This window comes from Bufo gargarizans, chromosome 2, assembly GCF_014858855.1.
Source record: "Bufo gargarizans isolate SCDJY-AF-19 chromosome 2, ASM1485885v1, whole genome shotgun sequence".
Classification (NCBI taxonomy): Eukaryota; Metazoa; Chordata; class Amphibia; order Anura; family Bufonidae; genus Bufo; species Bufo gargarizans.
Window position 1 is genome coordinate 545,851,753 of NC_058081.1, and position 8,454 is coordinate 545,860,206.

Below are 8,454 nucleotides of genomic sequence, written 5' to 3' on the forward strand. Positions count from 1 at the left end.
TATGGGGGATCTGTGGGTGACACACTGTTATGGGGGACCTATGGCTGACACACTGTATGGGGGATCTGTGGCTGATGCACTGTTATGGTGAATCTGTAGCTGACGCACTGTTATGGGGGACTTTTGGATGACACACTGTTATGGGGGATCTGTGGATGTCACACTGTTATGGGGATCTGTGGATGACACACTGTTATGGGGGATCTGTGGATGATGCACTGTTATGGGGGATGTGTGCTGTGACACATAGGGCCATGAGGGGGACCAGCATAAGACGCTATATGTGTTAATGACACATATAGCATCTTATGCTGGTCCCCCTCATGGCCCTATGTTTCCATGTTTCACAGCATTACTTTATTAATATGTGTCCCATTACACTTGCAACACGCCAGACCTGCAGGGTATAGCGACAGTGAGGTCACGGTATGGGCAATCGAGGGTTACTCACTTTTTGGAGGACCCTGGGCAGGCATGTAGCAGTGAATGAGAGGCAGACACTAATTCCTCTGTGGCACACTCTGGGTGTAGAGACCTGGCCTGATGTTGGGTGAGGTGCCCTGGTTGTTGCAGGCGTTTAGAGTGCCTGAGGCAAGGTCCCTTTAAGGTTCGTGACGCCAGTGCCTGTAATGGTGGCACACCGGTTTTCAGTAGCAATAAGTGAGGTACACAGGTGGTATAGTGAACCAAACGTTGCTTTACTTAAACAGTCCAACTTTGTACATCAAGATGGCAATGCAGTTCCTTATATCAAGTACTTCACAAGCAGGCCTCAATACAAACACTGGCAGGTATAATTCGGTGCAATGTACTCAGAGGGTAAATCCACAATACACTCAGAATCAGGTTGTACCTTTCCTCAGAAATAGTGTACACTGTTCTTTTAGAACTCCTGTCTGGTTTCTACCCCAAGGCCCGGATGCCTAAATGCTGGCTTAAATCCTTGGTAAAATATATCTTCCTCCCGTATGGATTCTTGCTTTACTTTTATAGTTCCTCTGCCCATTAGCTTACTTATCTGAGCCGACGACACTGTCTCTGCTTGGCTTGAGGGTAACTGCAGGTTTTCTCCCAGGAGGTGCTGTCCTACTACTGGGGTATCTCAACTGAGCTATCCTTAGCCTCAGGAGCTTCAGGCTGACGAGGTAACTCCTCTAGTCCCCTGGAATACACTACGGTCTCCAAGCAGGCTGTACTCCATCTAGCCCCTTGGTGCAGCTAGAAACCAGGACTATCCAGCTGCATGTCAGGAGGAGGCCCTCAGCATATCCTGGGCTGGTGCCTTCTCACTTCTGTCTCCACAGACTCCTGACTATGACCTAACCACTCCCTGTCTGGGCCTGGACATTTATACATGGGGCTCTTTATCTCCCTCTAGTGTCTGGAATGCTAAATTACACCCCACTAGGCCTGCAAAGCATATAACAGGGAAAACCATTGCATGTAAAACACACAGTCAATTACATTAAATGCATAGATCAATACAATATCACTGTCCCTTGTGAGTAGAAGTACACGCTACCCAATTGACCCTTGTGTAGTGCCCACTCCTACCTAGTGGGACACTACACACTCTGCGCACAGCAGCCTCTTTGTATGTAAAGTCTATTTCTTTAATGCTGAAGCAATCGCTTTCCTTTGTTAAACTAGCCTAATCACCTGAAACAGTACTCACTCTATGAATGCAACGGTCCAGCCTGCGCGTGACGTCACTCAGTCAGTCACGCTCCTCCCACTTCATTAATGAAGCAGGAGCGCGAAAGACTAACTGACGTCATGCGCCAGCCGGACCGCTGCATTCATAGAGTGAGTACTGTTATAGGCGATTAGGCTAGTTTATCAAAGGAGAGCGATTGCTTCAGCATAAAAAAAATTAACTTTACATACAAACAGACTGCTGTCCGCGGGGCCTGGCGTAATACAGTGACTGCAGTGCAGCATACAGGCCAGCGATACATCAGTGTCAGCCATGTAAAAATGACAAGATCGCTTTATAAGACGCACTGCCATTTCCCCCCCACTTTTGGGGGGAAAAGTGCGTCTTATAAAGCGAAAAATACGGTAATAAAAAAAAAAAATTGGGGTGTTGTTAATTATATTCAAACTAGCAGCATATGAACGTGTTAACTACACCAATACACAGGGTAGTGCACTAGGGTAGTGCACAGGGTAGGACATTATCTGAGAAGCCCAAAAATGTCTGGGCTATAGAAGGGTTCCAAACGAAAGACCCAGAGCCAGAATGTGGGTAGAAGCAGCACCATCTATCTGACCAGAAGCAGTGGTGGTAGTAGTATTCCAATCCACAGTTGTTCCTGTTGGATTCGGAAACATTATAGTTGAGGAGAATGAGGATGAGATTGTGGATTAGATGGCTCATTCTTCCTCTCAATCGCGGCTTGATAATGTGGAGGTGACTTCAGAGTCTGACACCATGCCATGGAACCAGGGGTCACAGGGTTCCTCCGGGTCCTCCTCCTTGCAATCCCAAAGAAGGATTTCAGTGGAGTCCTCCCAGTCTGCACTGCCCCTGTCTAGAGGGGCGCTTTCCTTTTTCCTAAGAATTGGCAAGAAAGCCCCACCACGCCCTACGGCAGATAGTCAAGAGAATCACCCTGTTGACGACTTGTGTGATAGCAGTCAGCGTTTATACTGCCCTGAGGAGGAGGAGGTTACAGACCCCAGGCATAACCATGTTGGTGGTGGTAGTAGTAGTTGCCCCCATAGCTTCACTATTGGCATTGGGGGCAGCAACAGTGATAGTTGGGGAAGAGAAGGGGGACAAAGAACCCACCATTATATCCCACAGTCTGATAGAAGCAAAAGGGTGAGGGACCTGGGAGCCGTATCAGGGTGCTGAGGAGAAGGCAACATCAAAGGAGGAGGGTGTTGGCAGAAGCAATAAAGATCAGAGGCCACGTACCTCCCAAGGAATATCCTTGGCCACGTATTCTTCAGGATCTGGGGATGCTGTTGACGGGATCTGGGGATGCAGTGGGTGGGTTAGGCCCAAAAATGCCGGAGGTAAGCCCAGCTCGGCTGCCTCTACTTCTGTGTGAGTATCTCCCATTGGTCAGTTTTTCTCCATGTTGCTGTGCAGTGACCGGACCGCAGGGGCGCAATGTGTGAGTGCAGTGTCCTGATGGGTGTAGTAGTTGGTTCTCACGTTTCTGCAGCTCCCTGGGCTGTCGTGTAGTTATTAGTGATGAGCAGCAGTAATTAGAATATTTCACATTTTAGCAGGTCTGGCTACAGATTACTGATTGGTGCACTAAGTATTGTTGTGAACTTCTCATTGGCCCACAAGCAAGAAGCAGAGAGGAATCATGTGTTCAGATGAAAAAAAAAATGCTGAATATTCGATATAACAAATATACGGCATAGCACTATATTATAAATATTTGCGAATTCTCGAACTGGCGATATTCACAATAAAAATTCTCTATTTGAATATTTGTGCTCAACACTAGCAGTGATGGGAAGGATAGCACTGGATTCCTTTGGGGTACACTCTGGTGTTGAGGGATCTCCTGCCAGATGGTAGTGAAGGTGCCCTTGATGGTACAGGGCTTTAGGTGCAGGGAAGGCAGGGTCCCTGAGGTTCGTGATACTAGCACCCTTGGGTGCAAATGAAGTGTGTAAATAAAAAGGAGTTAGTTTGTAATCCACACAATGCACATTTAAGTTAGCTGTGGCTGCAATCTAAGTAACAGTAATAGATATGTTTTGCCTTCCTGGTTTACTCACAATTTGCATAAGCATTGTCCCCACTGGAATACGGAATGCGGCTATACAGTTAGCACTTCACTGTAGACTGTGAACAGGCACTGGAGGCTAACTCCTGTCTCACAATGGTTGCTAGAGGGGTCCATAGGCTAAGGCAGGGGCGTACCTAGAGCATTTGGCACCCGGGGCAAACCCTTTGTTTGGCCCCCCCCCCCCAAGAAAGTTAAGAAAACATGCACAAACTTTTTTCAATGTTTTCAATAATATTTTTACATGTAAGGCTCCATTCAGATGTCCGTATGATTTTTACGGATCCATGAATACATGGATCGGATCCGCAAAACACATACGGACGTCTGAATGGAGCCTTACAGGGGGGTGATCAATGACAGGGGGTGATCAGGGAGTGTATATGGGTGATCACCCCTCTGTCATTGATCACCCCCCTGTAAGGCTCCATTCAGACATCCGCATGTGTTTTGCGGATCCGATCCATGTTTCAGTGGATCCGTAAAAATCATACGGACCTCTGAATGGAGCCTTACAGGGGGGTGATCAATGACAGGGGGGTGATCAGGGAGTCTATATGGGGTGATCAGGGGTGATCAGTGGTTCAAAAGGGGTTAATAAGTGACAGGGGGGGGTGTAGTGGTGTTTTGTTGTACTTTACAGAGCTGCCTGTGTCCTCTGGTGGTCGATCCAAACAAAAGGGACCACCAGAGGACCAGGTAGCAGGTATATTAGACGCTGTTATCAAAACAGCGTCTAATATACCTGTTAGGGGTTAAAAAAATCACATCTCCAGCCTGCCAGCGAGCGATCGCCGCTGGCAGGCTGGAGATCCACTCTCTTACCTTCCGTTGTAATTAAGGGGGGGTGTTATCAAGGGAGGGGGTGTAATTAAGGGGAGAAGAGAGGGTGTAATTAAGGGGGGGGTGCAGGATTTGTTCATTTTATTGATGGGGATTTGGATTTTTTTTCTTTTTGGTGCAGATGGAAAGTAATTTTTTTTTAAGGGGGTGCAGGCTGCACCCCCTTAAAAAAAATCACTTTCCATCTGCACCAAAAAGAAAAAAAATCCAAATCCCCATCAATAAAATGAACAAATTCTGCACCCCCCCCTTAATTACACCCTCTCTTCTCCCCTTAATAACAAACCCCCCCCTTAATTACACCCCCTCCCTCCCTCCCCACCTTAATTACACGGTACACCCCGACCCCCCCCCCCTTAATTACACAATTATTTACTTAACTTTACTTGTGTGTGTCTCACATTTATTTTGATGATGCCCCCCGCCGTCCGGCCGTCCGACCGCTGCGCTGGTATAATAGATCGAGCATGGATGGGATCCTTCTGATCCGTGAAGGCGGCGGCGCGGCGTCAGCGTCGTGACGTCGTCACGTCATGTTGCACGCCGCCCGCCGCCGCAATAATCCTTCTTCCACCGGACCGAAGCCGGCGCCTGGCGCAGAGTCGCGTCGCACGGTCGCTGCAGTGGATGGAGCCGGGGACGGGTGACTCCGGCGTCAGCACCCCCCTTGTGAGTGGCACCCGGGGCGGCCCACCCCCCCCCCGCACCCCCCTTGGTACGCCACTGGGCTAAGGTAACACTCTCACCTCCACTAGGCTCTCCTTATACACTCTTACACACTGGATCACGTTTGTCCATCCTTTGAGGCCTAACCTTGTGCTGGACACAACTCAGAAGGGTAGCTAAATGTTAGCTTATTTCCAGGTCCAGCAGGTCCAGCCCTAGCTTTGGTCCTCCACTTCCGTTATCTGTCCCTTTCAGTCTGGCTGAGGCATCTGACTTCTGTAGGTCTGATGCTGTAGGTAGCCTTCTTCAACTGGGAGCTAAACTTGTGCAGCCCTTGTTGCACTTCTCTCACGGAACTTAATTTGGACTGTTCTCCACTCACTCTATATATATATATATAGTGCCAGAGCACCACCTAGGGGTGATTAGATGTAATGACGTGTAAGGCGTAAACAGCCTTTTAGAAGGAATTACAGGAATATACTACATAGCATAGCAGGATTTACTGCAAATACCCCTAAACATACAGGGCCCCACTTCTAATATGTAGTGGGCCACTGCAGCTGGACGACAAAAGCATTGACTTGTGCCATATGTGCAAGAGCAAAATAAAACGTGGGCACCACAGCTCTATTAAACCATATAAAGCAGCATCACCCCTCTGGACAAACAGTGATGGAATGAGTGGCCAGGTAACAACACGCCCAGCAATCCGTTGGTGTGCAAGCTTAATTCCCACCTGACCAAGTCACTGGAGGTGCAGTTGCTGCTGTACCATTTAGTCGAGTCTGCTGCCTTTAGGTAACTAAAGGCGTGCCTCAGCCTCCCTGGAAGATTCCTAGCTGCCATTATTTCTCAAATAAAGCCATCCCGGCCTTGTACTATCATGTGGCGGACAACTTGGGCCTCCTCCTGCGATTCTCGCTGTATGGCAAGGTTCACGCCACGGTGGACACCTGGAGCAGCTCTTATGGGCAGGGACAGTACATGTCTTTCATGGCCCATTAGGTCAATGTTTTTTCCGGCAGCAGTGAGGCAGCACCCAAACAAGGAGGCTAGATTCTTTTGGCCCCTCCACAATTGTGTCGGCCTGGCTCCCACACCAGGCACTTATCCATCTTTTTCTCCATGGACATGTTTCGGTCCCCAGCAGCAGCAGGGCACAGGATCTCTAGCACTACCCCTCCTTCCTATCACATGTGTCAGATCAAGCATTGTCACGCAGTGTTGGAGCTGATTGGCCTGGAAGGAGTAGCCACACCAGCAAGCAGTTGCTCAAGTACATCAAGCAGCAAGCATCCCGCTGGCTGTTACCCCACCAATTCCAACTGGGCAAGATGGTCAATGACAATGGGCTACCCTGAACGTTGACGAAGTAACACATGCTCCCTGCATGGTGCACGTCATCAACCTAGTGGTGCAGCACTTTCTAAATAAGTACACTGGCTTGTGCAAGGTGGTGGCAATGTCCCGGAGACTGTCCAAGCACTTCAGCCATTCTTATGTGGTGAGAAACGCGCTCCTGGACCCGCAGCGACAGAACAGCCTGCTGTTACTCCTCTTACTCCGAAACGTGATAATTAGATGGAATTCAACGTTGTACATGCTCAAACATTTGTACGAGCAGCGGAAAGCCATGAACAATTTTGTCATGCACCAGACAGCCTCAGGTCAGGCCATCAAGGTCAGAACAGACGATTATGCTCATGCAGCAGGGAACTACTGCAGAAAAAGAGCAGCTGAAGCAACTTGCTGTCCACTCTATAGCAGTTGGGGTAACACAAAGGGAATCTTCCATGAAGGAGGAGGATGATGAGGATGAAGAAGATGCCACAGCAAAAGGAGGAGGTGGAGGAGCAAGAGGACAATGATGAGGATATCACTGACCAATACACCCATTGTCTCAGTGGGGAGCAGAGACAAAAATAAGAGTTTCCTCGGGCATGCTGGCCTGAATGGACACCTGCATGCTGGCTTGCTGAACAGTAACAGGCGTATCATTGACATCAAGAGGTTTGATGATTACTGGATAGCCATGCTTTTAGACCCTCGTTACTAAGGCAGAATGAGGGAATATTTTCCTCTGGCAGAAAGGGAGGACAAATTACGTTACTACCAGGAAACACTGTGTATACAGCTTGCCGCAACTTACAGCAAGCAGATGATTGCCCCCCCCGCAGAGTCAGCCCCCTCTTTCCTCCCTGAGCAGCAGCCATTTCAGCCTCCTCAACATGATGGAGCAGTTTTCCATATGCCGCGCATGGCTGAGGGCATTCAGCAAGCCAACAGCTCCCGCCTCAACGTAAGTTCAGGCCTACAGTACCTAAATTATGGCCAGTCTCTCTCGCATACCCAGTTCCCTGACACAATGGATTTTTGGGCAGGCAGACTGGAAGAGTGGCCTGAACTAGCACAACACACTATCTTCTTTCTTGCCCTGCCTCCAGTGTCATTTCGGAGAGAGGGTTTTCAGCACTGTGAGGGGCAATCAAAAGGACCAAGTTGTCCTCCACCAGTATCCAAAATATCACTTTTGTCAAAATGAACCAAGCCTGAATTCAGGAGGGTTTTCACACTCCTCTAGCTGATTCCAATTTATAGACTACTTCCACCTTGCCTTTCTGGCAGTGCCCCATCTTGCCACTGTTGCTGTCTGTCTGCCCATTATCACGTTTTGTTCGGCTGCTGCAGCCTGCATAATGCTACTAATGCCTGTCAATTGTCAGTTTCACTTTCCACATGGTTGAGTAAAATAAAAAAATTGGGGGGAGGGTTACATTTCTTTTTTTTTTTAAAGCGCAGCATAAATGTACATGATTACTGCCTCAATACCGACATTTTCTCACAGTCCAGGCAATGCTGGGGTCTGCATCACGCCACTAATGCCTGAGCGTCATTTTCCACTTACCCACTTTCCACATGGTTGAATTTTTTTTATTTTTTTGTTGTGATTGTTAACATTATTGAAATGTAACATTTATTTTTTATTTTTTTGGGGGGAGTGGTTAACAGGGTTTAAATGTTATGAGGCGACATATGTACCGTATGTGATTACTGTACAGAAATGTTCTCACAGTCCAGGCAGGCTGAATGCGATCAATAGACCTCTTCTTGCTGTGACACCCATCTTGCCACTCTTGCTGTCTGTCTGCTAACCTACCATCATGCTGTGTACGGCTGCTACATGCTG